Consider the following 25,266-nt stretch of genomic DNA (forward strand, 5'->3'; position numbering starts at 1 on the left):
GTCCATTGTAGGTCTGTAGTCTAGTATAGCTTTCTCGGTGTTTTTTTTATTACGTAGTTCAATCTAGTTTTTTGTACTGTGTCATGTAAACCATGGTCCTGAAAAATGTTATCTCATTTTTACTATGCACTGTACCAGCAGTTATGGTCGAAATGACAATAAAAGTTGACTTGACTTGACTTGAATGTGGAACAAGCTGCTAGTGCAGGTGGTGGTTATGGGTTCAATTTCTACAATTAAGAGACATTTGGATAGTAAATGGATGGGAGTGAAATGGATGCAGGTCCATGGGACTAGTTGGATTAATGGTTCAGCACAGACTAGTTGGGCCAAAGAGCCCATTTCTGTGCTATAGTGTTCTGTGACTATGTCTCTAAAGCTATGCTTCTAGTATTTCAAAATTCCAGTTTCAGAAAGACTGACAATTTATCCTATCTATCACTTCTGCAATTTCATATATTTCCATCAGATCATCGCTTAGTCTCTGTCACTTCAGAGAAATAATCGAAGTCGAGTCAACCCCTCTTTATTGCTAGTATTCTCATCCAAACTTACACACCTCCCCTGATGGGAGAACTCTCATCCTGAGAAGTAATCTGACCTGCTGAGTTCCTCATGCTCTTTGTTTTTGGTGAATCTCCTTTGACTATAAGCTCACATGATACAGGAGCAAAGTTAGGCCATTTGGCCTATTGAGTCTGTCCCGCCACCTGACTCCATTTGGACTGCCTATAATGCCACTTTACAGTATATATCTTTTTTTCTAAAGAGAAGAGGGTCAAACCATGCACAATTTTTCAGGAGTAATCTCACCAACACCTTGTACAGCTGCAGAAAGCTTTAAACTCTAACACATTCCTAATAAAGGACAAAATGCCATTTGCTTATATAACTGCTGGTTGGATCCACTTGATAATTCTTTTAGTGATTCATACATTCAATCACATATAACCCCCTGAACTTCACTCATTAGCAGTTTCTCTTCATTTAGGTAATCATCTGCCTTTTGATTTCTCTTAATAAATTCCATTTACTAGGTTTTCACCCAATCAATCAATCTGTCTAGATGCCATTGTAAAATAACAATGTCCTCATTACAATATGCCCTTCCATCTATTACTGTTCCATCACCAAATTTTTATTCCATATGTTATGACACATTCAGTGTTAATATTCATGTATCACAGTTTTTACATTTCTTTATTTTCACATCTGTTCAAAAACCTCCATCTGCCTGTAAGCTATTAAATTCAAACTCAATCTCCTTGTGCACATTAGAGGGTTCCTCCCATTTCTTTTGGTCAACTGGCCTCCCACCCCATGTGCTCTGCAGTCTTGAGAACAATCCTCCCTAAGTGCTTTCTACTGGCTATGCCATGTTTATTGCATTACTAATCCCAATCATACATGCAGTTTTGATGCATAATATTATCATGTGACGGATATCTGATGTTGGGATGTTGCTAAACCCACCCATTTACTGGAACCAAGTATAGGCTATTTTAGTTCAAAACAAAGTAGAGCTACAATTAATAACAATTTAAAGTACTATTTGGTGTAGTTAGGAAAGACAGTACAAACAAATGTTGAGATATTTGTATGCTCTACTTTAAGACTTCTATGGGAAACTTGCAAGGGTGATGAGGTGGAGATACATCTCTACCAAAGGAGGTGGAAAGTGCTCCTTCCCGGCAGGGCAAGGCTTAGCTCACCCCTCCCTGATCAGGGTCACATAAAGCCATCGCAACAGGTCATATGAGCAGCCGATGCACCTTGCAAATCCTGGTTATGCGACCGTTGATGCCAGGGATACAACCTCTGAAGAGTATTGATAATGGATGGGGTCACGTGTCTTGTAAAGGCACTGCACAGGAGAAGGCAATGGCAAACCACATCTGTAGAAAAAATTACCAAGAACATTATGATCATGGAAAGACCATGATTGCCCACTTTATACGACATGGCACATAACAAATGATGGTAAATTATCTGATAATTAAAATAAAGCAATGATTTAATAATTACCTTTATTGCTACAAAATGCACATTAAATGAAAAATAAAGAAGAATATGCTTTTCAAGTAAGGGCAAGAAGGTGAAAGGTTGAGTAGCTGAACATTATATCCATACAAGTCACTGAATTAATGTTAAGTATCTGTGCAAATCTTGACATGTAAAAACGGTGCAGTACTCTAATTAGCTGAGACCATCACCATAACATAATATAACAGGTCTATCAACATTTTTGAATAATGTGGTGTCAAGCCCAGGTCTGGTCTTCAGTGTTACAGTAATCAGGTGTGAGAAATGCCCTGATAATATTTGCTCTCCCTGATGAAAGAAGAGAGATATGTCGGCTGTGATTTTATGGGAGCATAAAATAATTAGCAAGTGGAAGAACAGAAAACAGGAGTAATATTTTTAGATGCACAGAAACGGCAGAGATGGAGGAGACAGATTTAGAGCTGCTAAAGGCCATTTTAAAACTACACTAGTAATCCTTCTTTTCTGCAAAATTCCAAGGCTGAATCCTGGGCATTGGTTTATTTAAAGAACTGAATGCTACTAAAAGGAAGAATAAACTTGTAAGCATAATTTCTATTGGATTAAGATACATTCTTCTTCCGAACCTCACAAAGATAAATATTACGGATCAAACATGTTCTAATGGACAAGGGACCTTGCCTGGGGAACCGAATGAACTGATCTTGCCTTCATTTTTAGTTTAAGAAAATACATGGTCTAATCCTAGGCTCATGTCTTGCCTAAACAGCTGAAGAGACTAATCCTCTCTCTTTTCATGCCTGGGGAACTCCATGGCCAAATCCTGACCCCATTCCTTATGTTTAGAATTCTAAAATGCAAGAAGACAAATTCAGGTCCAGAAAATACACAACCAATTGTGGACAAAGGACCACAAATGGAGCATTCAATTTCCATTAGGTGTTGATCAACCTACTGATTTCATTTCTAATCTTAATTTTAGATCTCTACCAGCAGGAATATTTTTTTGTTTGAAACCCAACTACAAAGCATATTTTACAGAGATTGGACACAGTGTTAATAAATCCAAAGAGCACATTAATATAAGAGAAATAACAACAGTTTTAATTCACTGAAGGTAGAAACATAGACACATAGAAAATAGGTACAAGAGCAGGCCATTCGGCCCTTCGAGCCTGCACCGCCATTCAGTATGATCATGGCTGATCATCCAACTCAGAACCCTGTACCTGCCTTCTCTCCATACCCCCTGATCCCTTTAGCCACAAGGGCCATATCTAACTCCCTCTTAAATATAGCCAATGAACTGGCCTCAACTGTTTTTCACAACAGAACTTCACACGTTGCTTCCTGGATAACAACATTTTACACAAAGTTACAAAAGGAAGTAGAAGGACAAACAGCCAAAAGATTGATGAAATAGTTAAGTATTGTGCACAGAAAGCAGTCATCTTAAGACTTGGTGAGCTGAAAGGGTGGCAAGAGAGGGATGAGTGATTTAAAAGGAGAAGAATTAAAAAAAAAGAGCTTTCTCAGTCAGGACCCATTGAGAAAAGTGAGGATGGATGTAGAGTACATGGTGCAAACTAAGATACAGGCAGCCAGGTTCAAATGCTTTCCCACTCAATCCTGATTCCCTTAATCTTACTCTCAGGAACATGTTGAACAAGTAAGCATTCTTAGTCTGCTGAGGTAGAATTTGAATTTGAATTTGAATTGACTTTATTTCTTATGTCCGTCACGTACATGAAGAGTAAAAATCTTTACATTACATCTCCATCTAAATATGCAATGTGCAATTTATAGTAATTTGTAATAAATGATATGTATAACAGTACAGTCTATATAGCACAGAAATACAAATGTATCTGCATGAATTAATCAGTCTGATGTCCTGGTGGAAGAAGCTGTCCCAGAGCCTGTTGGTCCTGGCTTTTATGCTGTGGTACCATTTCCCAGATGGCAGCAGCTGGAACAGTTTGTGGTTGGGGTGACTTGCATCTTCAATGATCCTTCGGGCCCTTTTTGCATACCTGTCTCTGTAAATATCCTGAATAGTGGGAAGTTCACATCTACAGATGCATTGGGCTGTCCGCACCACTCTCTGCAGAGTCCTGCGATTGAAGGAAATACAGTTCCCATACCAGGCAGTGATGCAGCCAGTCAGGATGCTCTCAATTGTGCCCCTATAAAAAGTCCTTAGGATCTGGGGCCTCATACCAAACTTCTTCAACCATCTGAGGTGAAAGGGGCACTGTTGTGCTTTTTTCACCACACAGCCAGTATGTACAGATCACATGAGATCCTCGGTGATGTATATGCCAAGGAATTTAAAGCTGTTCAATAGAGGTTAATCTGTCTCCATTCCTCCTGTAGTCCACAACTGGCTCCTTTGTATCTGTGACATTGAGGGAGATGTTGTTTTCTTGACATCACTGTATCAGACAGATGACTTCCTCTCTGTAGGCTGTCTCATTATTATTTGAGATAAGACCAATCAATGTCATGTTGTCAGCATATTTAATTAGCAGTTTGGAGCTGTAGGTGGTGACACAGTCATGGGTCTACAGAGAGTAAAGGAGGGAGCTTAGGACACAACCCTGAGGGGCTCCTGTATTGAGGGTCAGAGGGGCAGAGGTGAGGGAGCCCACTCTTACCACCTGCTGGCGATCTGACAGGAAGTCCAGGATCCAGCTACACAAGGCAGGGTGAAGGCTGAGGTCTCTGAGCTTCATGTCAAGCCTGGAGGGGATTATGGTGTTGAATGTTGAGCTGTAATCGAGAACACCATTCTCACATAAGCATCCTTCTTCTCCAGATGTGCAAGGACAGTGTGCAGAGCTGTGGCTATTGCATCATCTGTTGATCGGTTGTGTCAGTAGGCAAACTGAATGAGGTCCAGTGTGGGTAGTATCATGCTGCAGATTTAGTCCTTGACCAGCCTCTCAAAGCATTTGCTTATTATTGAGGTGAGTGCGACAGGACGCTAGTCACTCAGACTAGCTAGTCACTCAGACAGGTTATCTTGGACTTTTTAGGTACAGGAACAATGGTGGATGTTTTGATGCAGGAGGGCACTCTACACTGGGAGTGGGAGAGATTAAAAGTGTCTGTAAACATACCTGTCAATTGTGCCGCACACATCTGAGTACCAACCCTCGGATGCACTCCAGTCCCACGGCCTTGCGACTGTCCACTTGTTGGAAACACCTGCATACTTCAGCGTCAGAAATGAACAAAGTGCAGATCGCTTCGGCGGCTCTCCTCAGGGGCTCAGTGTTGGTGACATCGAACTGACCGTAAAAAAGACTTAGCTCATCTGGGAGAGAGGCAGCGATGTTGGCAGCACCACTGCATTTAGCGGTGTAGTCTGTGATGGTGTGCAGACCTTGCCGTAAGCTGTGTATATTTTTGGTGGAGAGCTGTGTCTGGATCTTGTCCTTGTATTGTTGTTTCACTGCCCTGATGACTTGAAATAATGGACTTACACCAAAATGTCTCTTCACTGCTCTTCTATAATATGAAACAATGACTATTGCACTACCAGCCATGGTGAACATCTGTTCAGTCCCAACTATTAACATATTTCAAAGTTTTAATGAGACCATCTCTCTTCAATATTCTGGGAAATATATTTATCCCAAAGGACAGTGAAGTAAGCTGTTGTTGCACTTCGTCTTGGACTTACAGTACATATCTTTCTAAAGGAAAATAAATCTAAAGCACCTGCACAGTTCTAGCCGATAAATAGTCTCAAACTTAATCCCCTTTGTAATAAAGGCCCGCATATTATTTTCATTCCTAATCAATTTCTGTACCCATTTGTCCAATTTGCGATTTTTGTGTAAGAGCATCTAGATTGCCAGTATCATCTAGTCACTCACCATTTAAAAATGGGTCTACATTTTCTGCCAAATTGAATAAAATTTATTATTCTTCCATATTTTTGTCCCCTACTGAAACTTCCTCAATTCCTTACCTAGCCTATCTCAACTTGTTTTCCTAATAGATTATGATCTGCCAAAAAAGTTGAGAACATCACTCTCAATCCCCTCATCCATGTCATTAATTTGAAATATAAAAATTGGGCTGAACATTGAACTGTGCATTTATTACAGATTATCAACCTACTATTCTTCTACCTCTCTCTCCTTTTCCAACTTAAAATTGGTCCTTCATTCCTACTTATTCAACCCAGCTTTTGGTTATCAGCCCTAACATTAATCAAGTGTCAGTTGTTATTTGATGATACTCCTGTAAAACAGCACAGGAGATTTTTACAAAATTATATGCACTAAATAGGATGCCGTTGATTGGAGAGAAAAAATTGCTCTTCTTGAATTCTAAAATACTCCTAATATTCAACTATCAGCAATGAGAGCCATAATCTAATAGTCCTAATAATTATCAAGTATGAGTAGTTCAATTACATTCCTGGAGATGATGAGATGTAAATTGCAAATATCCTATTATTTATTTACTACCATGCACTTAAGCAAGTTGTCAATTGACCATACTTAATACACCTCTAAACTAGTATAGTCTGCTTTGTTTAAATTTCAGTACATCTATTAGATTTAAATAAATTAGTTAATCTCATTATAAATCTTGTTATTATCATTCTTATCCAGAGGCCCTCTAATATAAAGTTATTAATTATGTGTTTACTTGCACAATGCCAGTTCTAAAGTAGCATGTTTCCATGTCAGTTCCTTGACAGGAAAGCTCATGAAATGCAAACTATTATAAATTTGCTCTGCAAATTGAGGATCACGTACACTTGACTATGGTATGGTATGACTATGGCATTTTACTGATTTATACTCCACCTGACATCATAGATACTGTTAGTGAGCCAATTTTATTTTATGCAGGAGCTTTCTGATTTTTCCTTTTGTTTTCTGGTGGCATTGAAACTAATTCCACAATTTATTTGACCTGTTTGATCTTCTCACTCTACTGTTTTTAGCTAATACTGTCTCAGGCTGAACTACCACACCCATTTCTATTTTGATTGATTCTTCTACAAGTATTTGGAATATTCAGTTTCCATTTTTGACTATGCTACAAATTCAAATCCACTTATTTCTACATGAGGTAATAATCCATCCATTTTATTACAAAAGTTCTGTACATTCTCATATATTTGACATCAATTTAATTAAGGCATAACATATGAATAGATTTTAAAGTTACTGTTATTTGACCACACTTATCCATTCACATTGCTAAAGGATAGAAATAGCTATTTGATGTTAGAAGCAAGAACACTTAACCAATTGAAGGATAAACCCCTCTAATATTCCAGCTGGACTTAAAAAATGTGGCATGTTTCTTCACTTTCAATCTCTCAGAAGAGCAGGAAAGCTCTCCCTAGTGTCCAAGCCAATATTTACCTGAACCCTGAACCAAACATCATTGAAATCAGATCATCTGGTCATTATTACATTAACCTGAATTGAACTGAATGGGTTACCAAGGCAACTGCTCTCAAGTAAAAAAAGTTATAAAATTGCATGCAGTCCCTTGCGATTCCAGGATGTGCTATGTGCCAATTTTTTCCTCAAATTATTATTTTGAAAGTTTATGAGTATAAGAAATTTATGTTGCTATTCATATTTCAAGACATGCAATTCAAATTACTCCCAAGATTTACATTACATCAGCCTGATGTGAATTTTTCTTCTACATAAATTCTGTGAGCTAGAAGTCTAAGGGGGATTCACACAGGAATTTAGTCATGGCCCTCAGATTGTGAGAATCGGCTATGTTCAGTTAGAAGCTCCATGCATTGAAAAGCCAGGACATTTCAGGTAGGTCAAAATGAGTTGTTCAGAGACATTGACCTTCCAGCAGCATTTGACGTTTGCCTCAGTGTGGGTTCTGGGAAAAGTCTACAGGGTATGGAGCCCTGTATTATGTAAACTGTGGTGGATGAACACTAATTGATGCACCTTATCACTTTTAATTATCCTGCCAAAAGAATGTCTCCAGCACACCCACTTAGGTACACTAGAACTTTTAAGCATATATATATAAACTTTCACCACCTGTTTTAGTGATCTTAGTTGTGCCATCAATATCATCCATGCAGAAAAGACTAGGTTAGCTCCACTCTTACAGAAAAATTTACCCCATTTAAAGAGGAACTCGAAAAGTAGCACTCGGTTTGATTGAAGGGAACATTATAAGATTATATAGTACCTACATTAAAATTAGCAGTTGGATAGTGACGACATCCTCAGAAGTGAATTGAGCAGTTTGGAAGATGAAGCAGTTTCACAAATGAAATCACATTGCAAGAAGAAAGTTGAGGACAAAGGGGAAAAAGCAATATACATAAAGCTATCTAAAAGGCATATCAGCTGATCCAATTATGAATCACTATAAATGTGTCTATTAATAAAAAACAGCAACTTGAGAGATCACAGACGTGCAATAATACACAGTTCATTAAGATTATCTGTCTCGGACATTGTAATATGCATGTGAGTGTAGAATATAGTGGAGCAAATTATAGTTTTAATGAGCTAACAAAATGAGCTTGAAGAAAAAATTTAAAAAGGTAGAAAAGATTCATTAATATCACTGGTCACAAAATACAGTGGATTCCAGGTAATTAGGACACATCAAGACCAGTACATTTTGTCCCAATTAAGTGGCTGCCCCAATTTGCCAAAGTTTCATGGAAATAGTTAAAAAGGTACAAAAAGACAGATTATCATTTAAATGAATAACAAATTGTGTATTTAAATGAAATACAGAACAAATTAGAGACTACCAATACTACTATAGCACTATAAAATTGGGTATTGGTTCCTAATAGTTTATTGATTGACGAATCATCCAGTGCTTTGATTTACTGTAAATGAACAAAATCAGCGCAGAGACCTAGTACAGATAATGGACGATCTTCATACAATGCTTTTGATGATTGCTGTAGTGATATCATGTGTCACGTGTAAGAATGTGATTGGACAGAGTTCGGAGCATGTGCAGAAATGAAAGAATGATCTAGAAGCATGGCAGTGTTAAAACATGGTTGCTGTTTGCTGTTGTAAATAAAAGTTCTAGTTATGTTCTTCCAGAATATGTTTCTTTATGAGTAACCCACGGTACGTATTAAGAACACAACATGGTGTCAGAAGTCAGTCTGGAAGAATAATATGTTTGCGAAACACAGGAGAAGCGAAGATAATAGAAAAAAAAGCACAAACTTTTTTAGGTTTGCTAACAGCTTTACAAATAGAAGGGTTGCAACCTCCGAAAACACTTCAGCTGACTGGGAATGTAACTGAAAACTAGAAAAAAATTCAAACAACATTTTGAAATTTATTTATTGGTGATCAGAGCAGAAAATAAAACAGATAAAATGAAAGCTGCGATCCTACTCCACATAATAGGGGATGACACAATTGAGGTATATAACCTCAATTGACGTATGAACGTACAAATTCTTTACATGCAAGCAGAAAGCTGGACAAACCATTGAACAATTTGTTACTGAGTTGAGAAACTGCAGTAAAACTTGCGAGTTTGCAGGACTGATGCTCTCTCTCATTAAAGACAGAATTGTTTGTGGCATTCTGGATAATGCTCTGAGAGAAAGACTCTTAAGAGAACCAGACGTAAATTTGGAAAAAGCTTTGATTCTCTGTAAAGCTTTGGAAACCGTGACTTCACGGGCTAAACAGATTTTTATTGAGAGCTGCGTAGATGCTGTAAAGATGTTAGAAAAAATAATAAAATGGCAACAAAACAGACAAAGAGCAAGACATCATCTGAAAGAAAAAAAACTTTGTGATAGCTTTGTGTGGGCAGCAGTACTGACCTAAAAAGTGTTCAGTCTATGGAAAAATGTGTAATCACTGCGGTAAGAGTAATCGTTATTCACACTGTTGCAGAAGTAGAAAGGAAATAAAACACGTAAATGCAGTGCTTGAAAATGAACATCAGGAGTTTTATATAGATGTGCTTTGTGAAAGTAAACAAAGTAGGAATGACTGGACTATTCCGTTGCAAGTGGATCAAAACAATATTCTGTTTAAACTTGATACTGGAGCACAAGTAAATGTTCTTGCAGAATCTGAGTTTAATGCTTTAAAGCCAAGACCAAAGTTACAACAGACAAATATAGAAGTGACTGGGTATTCGGGTGCAGACATTCCAGTTAAAGGAACATATGTGGTGAAAGTATTACACAAAAATAGTGTGCACACGCTTTCATTTGTGAACGTGCCAAAAGAATGTACAGCCAATAACGGGTTTATCTGCCTGTGAGAGACTGAATTTGGTAAAAAGAGTCTTAGTCCTGGACAGTGACACAGAGTCAGAATACAGTGACTTGATGAAAGAGCGAGAGAGAATAGAATTCGATTCCAATGCGGCGAAAGTAAAATAAATCATAAAGCAAAATCCCAGACCCATCCCTTTGTTACCGGCATCTGACAAAGCATTGCCACCAAAACCAAACTTGCCAATACAGTACAATACCGATCTGAAGCCAAAGAGTAACAAGAATCAGGATCCAATTGAAGAAGTGAAAACACAAGTGAAGGAATGAAGAAGTTTTATTGAAATGAAGTCTCAGCATAAAAAAGAGATTACACAGTTAATGAATGAATTGTGATTTCTTCTCAAAGCCCTCAAGAAAGAGTCAACTTCAGAGTTTCTGTTAACTGATGCAGACCAGACAAAACAGGAAAACAACAACGAAACACAAGAACTGTGTGAACCATTTAGAAGGTCTACTCATGTTTATAAACCACCTGAGAGGCTGATAGAGACATGTTAAATTATGCATTTCTTTTGATTAATGTTGCTAATTGTTTTTCTTTTTAAGGAAAGGAAGATGTGGTGATATCACATGTCACGTGTAAGAATGTGATTGGATGGAACTAGGAGCATGCGCAGAAATGAAAGAATGATCTAGAAGCATGGCAGTGTTAAAACGTGGTTGCTGTTTGCTGTTGTAAATAAGAGTTCTAGTTATGTTCTTCCAGAATATGTTTCTTTATGAGTAACCCACGGTACGTATAAAGTACACAACAATGGCATCCTCCAAATCTTGCTTTTCAGTGTAACATTCAAAATGATTGTTGTTACCCTCAACTTCCTCATAGTTCCTAAATTGTTGAAGTAGTAAAATTATTTTATTTTCACTCCCAGCCATTTCTGGCATCTCTAAGCCTCAATGCTTGAAACTGCAAAAAGCAAACAGTTTTAAATTGTCCTATTGCTTATTTCTCACCAACTACCAGTGACAAAAATCATTGATTTTTGAACAGAAACACATGCAACTGAAGTTATTTAAGACTATCCGCTCAAAGCACAGTGTAGTGAAATAATCGTGACACAAGTGCATGCAACTGACACTAGTTTGAAACAGTTCAATAACAGTCTCCTTTCCCGATTAAGTAGCACAGTGTCCCAAATAAACAAACAAAATCCTGGCTATTTTCTCAATTAGTTTCTTTTCTTTAAGAATTATTCCAATTAGTAGATGCCCTGATTAACCAATGGCCCAATTAACTGGAATCCACCATAGTTGCTTAGTCAAAAGCATTCCTACAAATGTCATATATAGTATAAAATTGTCACTGCTTTACTTACAGAATGGGAGGATGTGAATGTAAATCTTCCAATTTTATTCCTAATTATTATGAAACAGGACCAAAGGACACAGCCTTAGAGTACAAGGATATCTCTTTTATTCCTTTAGCAAAACTGTGGTGAATCTGTGGAACTAATTGCCACAGATGGCTGTGGAGGCCAAGTATTTGGGTATACTTAAAGCAGATGTTGACAAGTTCTTGAGTGGTAAGATTATCAAAGGTTACAGGGAGAAATCGGGAGAATGAGCTTGAGAGGGACAATATATCAGCTGAATATATCAGACTTGATCGGACAGATTTCCTAATTCTGCTTCTATGCCTTATGTTCTTACGATCCATCAATACACAGAAGTATGCAAATATATGCAAATTCAGTGATTACACCTCAGTTGTAGATGAATCACAAATGTTGGTGAATCAGTATACAGAAGTGGGATAGGACACCTGGTGGAGCAGGGCTGCAAAACAACGTCAGTAAGACTAAGAAGCTGACTCTTGACTTCAGGAAGAGAAATAAAGGTGAACATCCTCCTGCTTACTTTGGGTGAATCAACACTGGAGAGCTTGATATTCTTGGATATTAACATAATGGATTATCTGTCCTGGATGCAGCACATAAATGCAGTTGTAAGAGAGGTGCAGCGGGATCTTTATTTTCCTGGAATGTTAAGGAAGTCTGGCTTGTCATTGAGTACGCTAACAAACTTCTACAGATGCACTGCCAGAAGTATCCTGACTGGGGGCATCATGGTCTAGAACCACCTGTTACCATCAGGTAGGAGGTACAGAAGCCCGAGGGCACACACTCAGTGATTCAGGAACAGCTTCTTCCCCTCTACTAAACAATTCCTAAATGGACATTGAATCTTTGGACACTAACTAACTTTTTTTTTAAGTATACAGTATTTCTGTTTTTGTACGTTTTTAAAAAAATCTGTTCAATATACGTAATTGATTTACTTTTTTATTTATTATTACTATTTTTTTCCTCTGCTAGATTATGTATGGCATTGAACTGCTGCTGCTGCTAAGTTAACAAATTTCACGTCACATGCCGGTGATAATAAACCTGATTCTGATTCTGATTCTGAATGGTAGTTCAAATGCATAGAAATACAAATGCAGAGAGTGGTGAACTCAACCCAATACATCATGTCACATTCCTCCCAACCATCGGCAGTATCTAGATGAGGTACTGCCTCAAGAAGGCAACAAGATCATTAAAGATCTCCACAACCCAAGCCATGCCAACTTTTTTCAATTACCATTGGCAGAAGGAACATAAGCCTGAAGTCCCACACCACCACATTCAAGACGAGCTTCAACCATTTGCTTCTTGAACCAACCTACATAACCCTACTCATTTACTCAGTACAGCAATACTATGACCATGTTGCACTATAGTGGACTTTCTTTTGTTCTGATTGTGTATAATTTATGCTTAATTTATGCTTTTGTAATAATGAACTTTCTGATACTGCTGCAAGTAAGTTTTTTGTTGCACTTGTGCATGGGAGAACTTTGCATATGAAAATAAACTTGACTTTGACTTTAACTTTACAAATTATAACTTGATTTGAAAATCAAAGTTATCAGAAAATGATGGGGAACATAAAACAGATTGGGATCTGTAGAAAGAGGAACAAAGTGCAAACTGGAAGCTTGTTCTTCATTCATGGACGTGGGAAGTGGGATGGTGGAATTACCTTTGGATTTTCAGAAAATAAATGCACAAGACATCTTCAGAAAAATCTTGTACAGAATACGCATATTTCCATCAAGTTAAATAGGTCAAAATATCAGTTTATCATGTAAAAGTATTGAAACACTCTACTCTTTGTTGCAGTACACAATATGTTCTTTGATTCGATATACAAAAATAGCACTTGGAAGTACTAGATTAGAAACCAAAGAAAATGGTGTTAAATTTGCATTAAATGATGTGTAATTAAATCCAGTACATTGAATAAATAAAATCCAATAACCATTTAAACTAATCTGGTTTTATAATATCCTTCAGAGGAGCTCATGATACTGATGTGGTATGGCCAACATGTAACCCCAATCCACACTGTAAAAAATTAGCTCAATGCAGCCCACAAGCCATTTAGAATACAAAAAACATTCAGTGAAAGCACTTTCACAGAACTATAAGCATAATCTTGTCAGCAAAGCCCTTTGCTATAGAACTATTGTTTTCCGAGATTATGAACCCAGTTAACCTTCCAGAATTATTTATCTGCTGACTTCCACTTGAATGACAAGTAAAAACTAGTATTTAAAATTCCTTCATGGTGCCTAGCAATCAGAATCTAGTATCATGGTGAACACTATAACTTCCCTTCAGTCCTTTTATTATCTGCTCAAATAAATGGTAATTTTAACAGGATATTTTTTCAGATACTACTTGCACTTTAATAAGAAAAGTTCCCAGCATCCTGATGCATCTGCAATTTCAATATCGATCTCATCAGTTACATTAGAATCCACAGAATTGCAGTGGAGACATTTTGTATTACAGCCTGAGGAAGAAGAAGATCATCTTCAATAGTGAAAGCACAGGTCATAATAATAATTTATCTGTTGCAATGTTGGCCTTAAACTGTACTTCAGATAAATGAAATAAATCCTTGCTACTGAATTGCAAATGCTCATTATAATATTTTAGTATTTCTAATAGTGTACTGGCATTTGTTATCATAATTATTTTTATAGCTTTTTTATCATTAGTTATCTGATGCATAAAAAATTGCTTAATCTCCACTCCAATGCAAAACATATTTAATTGAATGTTTCATTTTTTAATAAGACATTCAGTTTCCCATTCGGAAATATATATTTAAATATAGTTCATATGTTCTTGAGCATCAGTTATTTTATAGTCAACAGCAGATACTCTTGTGAATCATAGCTGGCATTTTATTAAAATGCCCATATCAAACTGAAACAATTCTCAGGTAGTTGACAACTAGTGAAATATAAAAGTATCTGTGTTTAGCTATTCAAGGCTTTCCTGTAACCCTACTTTGGAATATTGTGTCTACTTTATTTCCAATATGGAACATAATGATGTTAAGAGCAGCAAATAAAAGATTACTCCATTTTAATTATACTGAGTAGAAGAGTTGAGTTGTTATGTGGACGGTATACAAGATGTTGGTGCCAAACTTGGCATATTGTGCAGAGTTCTGGTCACTGACCTACAACATAGATATCAGTAAGATTGAAAGAGTACAGAGAAAATTTACAAGAATGTTGCTAGGACTTGTGGACCTGGCTTACAGGGAAAGGTTGAATATGTTAGGACTTCATTCCCTTCCTCATAGGAGAATGAAAGGAATTGCAATAGATTTACACAAAGTAATGAGGGATGGATAGAGTAAATGCAAGCAGGCTTTTTCCATTGAGGTTGGATGAGATTGGAACTTGAGGTGACAGGTTAAGGGTGAAAGATGAAATATTTAAGGAAAGCTGATGGGGAACTTCTTTACTCAGAGAGTGGCGATACTGTGAAATGAGCTGCCAGCATATGTGACGGATGTGAGCTTGACTGCAACATTTAAGAGAAGTTTAGATAAGTACATGGATGGGAGGGGTCCAGCTGCAGGTCAATGGGATAAGACAGAATGACAATTCAGCACAGGCTGGATGTTCTGTGCCCTAGTTTTCTTATGATTATGACTTTAATGTTCTGAAGATCAGGTAATCAGAGCTATTTTCATTGGAGAATTAGAAAATAGAGGCAATTCTACCAAGTCTGCTAAAATGATGCAGATGGGGGGGGGGGGGCGTATCATAAGAAACTGAATTTGTTACGAAGTCAGATATGAGTTGGAAGCTGGAAATGTCCAATGTGAAATGTAAAATATCTTAATCTAATACTGATAGATGCTACAGATTAGATTTTAAGTATACAATATGTGCATTGTTCTATTAGTTTGAAAGCAATTTATAATGAACCCCCTCCAAGTTTCACTTATTGCCTATTGTTTCTCTCTCCCCTCCCCCCCCCCCCCCCCCCCCACCTTTTAAATCTACTTCTCAGCCTTTTTTTCCCTCCAGTCCTGCCAAAGGGTTTTGGCCCAAAATGTGAACTGTGTTTTTTTTCCCATAGATACTGCCTGGCCTGCTGAATTTCTTCAGCATTCTATGTGTGCTGCTTGGATTTCCAGCATCTGCAGACTTTCCCTTGTGTGTAGCAGATAATCATGTATTCTCAGCACAACCCCTGAAAATACATGAAGCAGAATCTAGTCCTGAAGAACAATCCCAGTTTCAAATATTAATTTAAAAATCAGCTGCAAACAGGGGGAGAAGGGAGTAGGGTTTCATTTTTTTTTTGATTTCCCAGGACTTGCTCAATGTTTTTTTTAACTTATGTGCCAGAGAGTGGGTGGTGAATGGCGACTTGCCTTTATGACTACCATCTGGTTGCACTTACATCCACCAGAATGAAATGTTTTGAGAGGCTGGTTATGGGTCGAATCAATTCCATCCTCAAACCCGATCTGGATCCCCTCCATGTCAGGTCAACAGGAGATGCTATTTCATTGGTTCACCTCTCTGTTCTGAACAATAGCAATGCATGTGTCAGGCTGCTGGTCATCAACCACAGCCCAGTGTTCAATGTAGTCAGCTCCTCCAAAGTTATTACTAAGTTCCCTGACTTGGGAATTTGTACCTGCCTTTGTAACTCATCCCTTCACTTCCTCGTTGGCAGACATCAATCAGTCATCGATTAGTAACAACATCTCCTTACTGACAATCAACATGGGTGTTCCTTAAGGATGCATGCTTTTCCCTCTGATCCACCCTTTTTAAACCAATGACTGTGTAGCTAAGCACATTTTCAATCACATTCACAAATTTTCTGGTGACACCATTGTTGCTGGTCAAATCACAAGTGGTGATGCATCAAAGAACAGGAGTGAAATAGGATATCTAGATGAATGTGTCTCACTTACAACCTTACACTCAATGTCAAGGAACCCAAGGAGTTTAATCAGTGGCTTTAGAAAAGGTAAGTCAGGAGATCACATACTAGTTCTCATTGGTGTGTCAGAAGTGGAGAGAGTAAGCATCTTTATATTCCTGGGCATCATCATCTCAAATAACCTGTTTGCATAGGTGCAAACATGAAGAAGGTGCACAAATACTTCTACTTTCTTTGAAGCCTGAAGAGATTTGGCTTGACACTAAATACTTCAACAAATTTCAACAGATCCACAGTTGAAAGTAACCTGAATGGTTTTGCCATGGCCTGGTATGTCAATTTCAACACACAGGAATGCAAGATGATACAGAGAATTATGGCCACAGCTTGGTCCCTCATGGGCACTGACCTCCAGACCATTGAAAGCAACTACAGAAGATGTGCTCTGAAGAATATGGCATTTATCATCAAAAACCCACATCATCTGAGTCATACCATTTCACTGCTATCATTAGGCAGGAGATAATGAAGCCTAATGCCCCACACCACCAAGTTCAGGAGCAGCTAATTTTCTACGACCTTGAGGTTCTTGAACCGACCTGCATAACCTCATCTCAGCAATATTCACACCACCTCTTTGACTACGATAGACTTATCTCTGATAGATTATTGTAGTGAACTGTTTTGTTTTGCACACACATGCTTTGATTCCTCTACAATGTCTTGTATAATTTGTATATAATTTATGTTTTATGTGTTATCCAAACCTATGGGTCTGTAATCCAAGTTTTTACATTGTACCTATACTGTATGTTGCTGCCCTTGAGTGCATGACAATAAATTCTTGACAGGTTCTGCAAATTTTCCCAAAATGGCATAAATATTTTTCTTTATGTCTTTATGGATATTACAGGCAGGGATAGCGAGCATGTAGATATAGTCCATTGTTACACATTGACTGGATGGGATAGACCTATGGCCTAGTAGCATCTTCTCCGAATCAGATTGAATATCACCCCCATACATCATGAAATTTGTTAACCTTATACAAGGAAATACATGATAAATAAGTATAGAGAAAAAACTGAGTTACACCGTTTATATATGTCTATTAAATAGGAGTGCAAAATAACAGAAATTTAAAAGAAGTAGTGAATTAGTGTTCATAGGTTCAATGTCCATTTAGAAATTGGATGGCAGAGGGGAAGAAGCTGTTCCTAAATCACTTGAGTATGTGCCTTCAGGCTTCTGTGCCTCCTTCCTGATGGTAACAATGTGAAGAGGGCATGGCTTGGGTGATGGGCATCCTTAATGATAGACATCGCCTTCTTAAGGCACTGCTCCTTGAAGGTGTCTTGGATACTATGGAGGCTAGAAGCATGATAGAACAGACTAATTTTACAAGTTGTAAAATGTATCCACTTTCTCAAAAGCATTGTACATAAAATTGTTAAAACAAAGCCATTTATTGTAGCATTAGTTTATAAAGTCAACTAATCTACAATTTTGATCCCAGTGTCCTGGATACATTTAGTCTCAGCTTCTGATAGTGTTATTGTAACACCAAATGGAAATTGACATGTACTAAAAAACTAGTCAAAGGCCTTTTTTTGTCAGCTTTACAGAATCATTGTTGTTGACTCTGTGTTGTTGTTTCTTTGCTAGAGCTCAGCCCAGCCAGTTAAAATTAGATAGCAGCATGTTAATGAGCAATAATATGAGCACAGGCAAACTTCAAAATTTGGTTCCACAGAGGCTTCCCTACCTAATCTGGTGATAGCATACTTACCACAAGGTAATTTTTATTTTATTTTGTATGGACATACATCCAGTATAAGCCATAATCAACACAACTGCTACAAATTGGTATCAAATCTCGTACTTCCTTTCCAGAAATGAGCCTGGGCAAACATAAGCCTTGCTACAGATTTTCAGAGTGCTTCTAATATCACATCTTCCATTCAGGTGCTTGAATTTACATCTCTTATAGATGTACCAAGTCTGCTTACCTTTCACAGCCTTTCATGAAAAAACTTCAAATACATTTATCAGCTGAGGATTACAAAGCAACTTCGCCAGAATTATTCAAGCGTTTAAAGATTAAACTGAATCTGGAACTCAAGAGATTCTGCAGACGCTGGAAATCCAGAGTAAAACGTACAAAATGCTGGAGGAACTCAGTAGGTGAGGCAGCATTTACGGAAAAGAATAAAGTTGATGTTTCAAGCCGAGACCCTTGATCAGGACAGAGTTTGGGTTGCCTAAGTTTTCTGCATCTTGCATATAATGGATTTTGGGCAATCTAATGATAAATATTTAAAATAATAATGATCAGATTTGGTAATATTTTGTCCAAAAATTGTATTTTAGAACTTGCTCTGCAAAAGACTCTATAACATTTTGAAATCATATTGCTTTATTTGAATTACTGAGGTACGTTGAACATAAAGACAGGTAAATAAAGTTTATGTTCAGATCACTTAATGAAGTCTTATTTTATTTATTTTAGAATAACTTTCTAAACTCTCTCATGATTCCTCATCATTCACATTTCCTGTGGCATTCCTACTGCATATTACATAGTGGCACAACACTGAGGTATTTACAAGTATTTGCTTTTTTCTAATTTGAAAATTCACGTTAATTTCCCAGTTTCACCCATTATTAAAATCAACCTAATGTATCTTATGTAAAAACAAATAATATATTGCAAACAAAATCAAGTGAAATTCCAATTCTTTTCATAGACTGCAACTTGCCAGCAAAATTGACTCAATTTAATTCCATATAGATTTTGTTTTCCCACTCCAATAACCATATAATAACAAAACTAACTTTTATTCTTTTGGAATCTACTGTATGTTCTATAAAGTTCTATTTTAATCTAAGAACTTTGCAGACCATCTTCTTGAACAATGCTTCCTGAGTTTATTAAATAATTTCTTCAATACAAAGTCCTTGCAATTTCTTGGTAATAATGAATGCATACACTTTGGTGCTTTGACAAAACATGTACATTAGAATTGATTTTACACCCTTACACAATGACAATTCAATTGGGACTTCTTGTTTTCCAGATGCGAGATGGAACTTCATTGATTTCATTACATTTCTTAGTTTAGTTCAATTGAATGATGTGACCAGCTGCTTGGAAGAATGCCCACCCTAGATCAACCATTCACTCAAAATATTGGGAAAGAATACACCTGCAAGGGGAGGTAATGGTCAGAGTGCAGAACTGGGATGGAAACTAATTTGTAATGCATACCACTCTTTTCAAGAAAGCCAAAAGCCCCTGGAAGCCACAAAATTGACCAATACTTGCTAAAAGATGTGACAAAATCATCTTCTCCCATAACAAGCCTGAAGTCTGAACCAAAATAATGAGAACAGATAAGTCATCATTCCAGAGAGTTGTGAAAATGCACATGCACAGTTTAGAGGAGATTCAGCCTAAACACTTCCTTCCCAATCCCAGCGTTGGTGCAAAGCAGCAAAAGGACTGCAGAGGCATAAATAAGTATCCTCATCCTGCTGCAAATAATGAGAAATCTGTTTTTCACCCGTGTCCACATCATTAAAAACAGTGTGAATAGAAAGATTGCCAAGATCCATCCCCAAAACAAGTTAAGCATTTATTTTGCAGAATAATGTGAAAGAAGGGACAACACCACATCGAAGTATAAACCATTTACAAATTGTGCATGAATCAGTCTTATTACTTATCCACAAATACAATGTACAATCTATTGAATGCATGAATTGTGGACGAAGCTGAAGTACAATGTAAACTTACATAGGAAAAAATAACCATGAACCTCAGCTGTGAAATCGAAATTATTTAGGTTACTTGGAAAACTTTTAATTTCCATGGATAGTGAGAGAGGAGTTGTTCACCTACTGGAAGAATATTAGTTTGTTCAAAGGATTCGAAGTACATTTATTATCAAAGTATGTATAAATTATACAACCTTGAGATTTATCTGCTTACAGGCAGCCACAAAGCTAGAAACCCAAAAGAGAAGAAGAAGAAAAAAACAAATGAACACAGAGAAAGAGTAAAAAAAACAAATCATGCAAACAATAAAAGCATGCAACACCATCACAAACCAAATTGTGTCCATATGCCCAGATCCCGGAGCAACTGGTGTGGACCCACAGCCTCAGCCTCAGTTCATCATACACTGGAGGAAATAACCACAAAGCTTACAAACACGAGGTGCATAGCAGCCAGAGCAGTCTCACAGCGTCAGTGCCACAGAGACAGGAGTGAACATCGCAGAAGAGTGTGCGTGATCGACCCAACCCTCACCTCTGGTCCCGGCATCCTACTTTTCCAGTCTATCTGGGCTGGCAATTAAATAATCCAAACACCAGATCAGGCCACACACTAGGATCCAGGTCCTGCTGCAGCAATGCCATGAGACCATAAGACATAGGAGCAGAATTAGGCCATCTGGCCCATCGAGTCTGCTCCATCATTCAATCATGGCTGATCCTTTTTCTCTGACTCCTCCTCAACCACAGTTCTCGGCCTTCTCCCCGTAACCTTTGATGCCGTGCCCAGTCAAAAACCTATCAGTCTCTGCCTTAAATACACCTAATGACCTGCCCTCTAGAGCTGCATGTGGCAACAAATTCCACAAATTCGCCACCTTTTGGCTAAAGAAATTTCTCTGCATCTCTGTTTTGAAAGGGCGGCCCTCTATCCTGAGGCTGTGCCCTCTTGTCCTAGACTCTCCCACCATGGGAAACATCCTTTCCACATCTACTCTCTCTAGGCCTTTCAACATTCGAAAGGTTTCAGTGAGATCCCCCCACATCCTTCTGAATTCCAGCGAGTACAGACCCAAAACCATCAAATGTTCCTCATATGATAACCCTTTCATTCCTGGAATCATCCTTGTGGACCTCCTCTGAATCCTCTCCAATGCCAGCATATGTTTTCTAAGATGAGGGGACCAAAACTGTTCACAATACTCAAGGTGAGACCTCTCCAGTGCCTTATAAAGCCTCAGCAATACATCCTTGATCTTGTATTCTATACCTCTTGAAATGAATGCCAACATGGCATTTGCCTTCCTCACCACTGACTCAATATGCAAGTTAACCTTCAGGGTGTTCTGCATAAGGACTCCCAAATCATCTCAGATTACTGGATTTTTGCCACATTTAGAGAATAGTCCACACATTTATTGTGTTATGACCTCAGCCCCCTCCTTTGTGAGAATCGCAAGAGCCCTAGTCAAGGGGGGGTCCACTGACCCAAGAGGGGGAGAGACGTGCTGAACAGACACAGGAAATGGGAGAGAGAGAGGGAGACGTGCGGAAGACTACGTTCTCCTGAAAAGCAGAATAAAGTGACTCTGACTATTGTCTCATGAAGACCACGTGTAAAGCCCTAGGGCAACGTGGGCTGGGTGATGGGGGAAAGATTGCCTCACCCCCCACCCTGATTGACATCTACAACCCTGCCAGTCCAGATAAACGGTGGGCTGCCGAGGCGGGGCTCAGACGCACCAGAAGACACACTAGAAATCCTGTGACAGCGTTTTGATAGCGACAGCCGGTGGTGGGGTTCGTGTCACTCTTTTCCTTGCCTGGGATTGGCGACCCCACAACGGAAGAACGGCTTAGCTACAGGGGAGGCCACAGATGAGCGTTCATTCCCCCAACGAGGCTCCGACAAACCAAACTCCTCCAGGTTGGAAAACCGGTCGGGTAACTGTTTCATCCCATCTCTCTCTCTCTTTCTAACAAAAGTGCACCAACGCGACACCACAACCGACGGCAGCTGGTGGAACTGCAGTGACCGCAAAAGACTTTTAGATATCCAGCAAATAATATATATTTACATTACCCCTAGACAACGATAGAGCTTATTTCTGATTGAATATTACTATACCTGTGCTTTAGATTGAGTTGTGACGACGTATATGATCTGAATGTTTTGTATTAACCATACGTTTGTGCCCCTTTATAAATAAAAACGTTTGAAAATAGTAGCACCAGGCTTCAGCGGACCTATCTATCTTTGCTGGTAAGTCACCCGGTTACTGGGGAACGTAACAATTGCTACTACCAAAGTGCATTGACATGCATTTTCCAACATTGTATTTCATTTGCCACCTTCTTGTCCCTTCTCCTAATCTGTCTAGGTCAGGGGTGTCAAACTCATTTTAGGTCACGGGCCGGATTGAGCAAAATGCAGCTTCATGCGGGCCGGATCAGTCGGACGCGTGCGAACGCAGCTTTCGTTGCCTCCGTTTTTTCAGCCTGCTCTCATGTGTCTCAGTCTCTGCTATAACTACAAAGTGTTTCACTTCACAAATTCCGTTTCTTATGAAGAAGACTGCCGAGCAAGACTGTCGAATAAACACTAAAAACCCTGAAAATCTGGTACCTGAATAAACTCAGCATTAGCCATATCATACGCCATAGGCGCTTCGATTACTGGGGCCAGCTTTAATAGGAATTAGATATTATCTCGCGGGCCAAAGATAATTCCACCGCGGGCCGGATTTGGCCCGCGGGCCTTGAGTTTGACATATATGGTCTAGGTCCTTCTGCATCCTGTTTCCTCAACACTACCTGCCCCTCCACCAATCTTTGTATCATCTGCAAACTTGGCAACAAAGCCATCTATTTCATCATATAAATCATTGATATACAGCATAAGAAGAAGTGGTCCCAACACCGAACCTTGTGGAACACCACTAGTCACTAGCAGCCAACCAGAAAGAGATCCTTTTATTCCCAGTCGCTGTCTCCTACCAATCAGCCAATGCTCTAACCATGCTACTAACTTTCCTGTAATACTATGGGCTCTTAACTTGGTAAGCAGCCTCATGTGTGGCACTTTGTCAAAGGCCTTCTGAAAGACCAAACATACAACATCCATGCATCCCTTTATCTATCCTATTTGTAATCTCCACAAATAATTCCAACAGGTTTTGTCAGGCTGGATTTTCCCTGAATGTAGCCATGCTGACTTTGCACTATCTTGTCCTGTGTCACCAAGTACTCCATCACCTCATCCTTAACAATTGATTCCAACATCTTCCTGAGGTCAGGCTAACTGCTCTATAGATTGCTTTCTGCTGCCTTCCTCCTTTCTTAAAGAGTGGTGTAACATTTGTAATTTTCCAGTCCTCCGGCACCATGCCAGAGTCCAATGAGTTTTGAAAGATCATTTCTAATGCCACCACAATCTCTGACACTACCTCTTTCAGAACCCTAGGGTGCCGTTCCTCTGATCGGGGTGACTTATGTACCTTTAGGTCTTCAAGACTTTTTGAGCACCTTCTCTCTTCTAACAGTCACTACACCCACTTCTCTTCCTTCACACACTACAACATCAGGCATACTGCTAGTGTCTTCCACAGTGAAGACTGACACAAAAGACTCATTTAATTCATCAACCAGCCCCTTGTCCCCCGTTATTATTTCTCCTGCCTTATTTTCTAGCAGTCCTATATCCACTCTCATTTCTCTTTTATTTTTACATATACTTGAAAAATATTTACTATCCATTTTGATATAATTTGCTAGCTTGCTTTCATATTTCATCTTTTCCCTTCTAATGATATTTTTAGTTGCTCTCTATAGGTTTATAAAAACTTCCCAATCCTCTATTTTCCCACTAATTTTTGCTTTGTTGTATGCCCTTTCTTCTGCTTTTACAATTGCTTTGACTTCCCTTGTCAGCCACAGTTGTACTATTTTACCATTTGAGTACTTCTTCATTTTTGGAAAGCACATGTCCTGCACCTTCCTCATTTTTCTCAGAAATGCACACCATTGCTGCTGTGCTGACATATCTGCCATCAACTCCTTCCAATTTACTTTGGCCAACTCCACTCTCATACCACTGTAATTTCCCTTAGTCTTCTGAAATACTGTTACATCAGACTTTACTTTCTCCTTATCAAATTTCAGGTTGAACATGATCATATTGTGATCATTGGTTCCTAAGGGTTGTTTTACCTTAAGCTCTCTAATCGCCTCTGGTTCATTACATAACACCCAATCCAGTATAACTGATCCCCTAGTAGGCTCAATGATAAACTGCTCTAAAAAGCTATCTCTTAAGCATTCAACAAACTCACTCTCTTGAGATCAATTACCAACCTGATTTTCCCAATCGACCTGCATGTTAAAATCTCTCATGACTCCTATACTATTGCCCTTTTGACTGGCCTTTTCTATTTCCTGTTGCAAACTGTGGTCCACCTCCTAGCCACTGTTGGGAGGCCTGTATATAACTGCCATTAATGTCCTTTTACTCTTGCAGTTTCTTAACTTAACCCACAGGATTCAACATCTTCCAATCCTATTTCACATCTTTCTACTGATTTGATGCCATTCTTTACCAGTAGACCCACACCACCCCTTCTGCCTACCTTCCTATTCCTCCAATATAATGTGTAACCTTGGATATTCAGTTCCCAACTACAACCATCCTTCAGCCACGATTCAGTGATGGCCACAACATCATACCTGGCAATCTGTAATACTGCAACAAATCATCCATCTCATTTCTTATACTATGCGCATTTGGATACAACACCTTGAGTACCGTATTTGCTGTTCTTTCTTACTCTGCATCCGCAATGATTTGATACTCAGCCTGTTGGCTGCAATGAAGTCCCATTACCTGCCTGCCCTTCCTGACAATCTGACTGCATACTCTCTTTACTTTTTTACCATCTGTCT

This window comes from Hemitrygon akajei, chromosome 19 (assembly GCF_048418815.1).
Source record: "Hemitrygon akajei chromosome 19, sHemAka1.3, whole genome shotgun sequence".
NCBI classification, from domain to species: Eukaryota; Metazoa; Chordata; class Chondrichthyes; order Myliobatiformes; family Dasyatidae; genus Hemitrygon; species Hemitrygon akajei.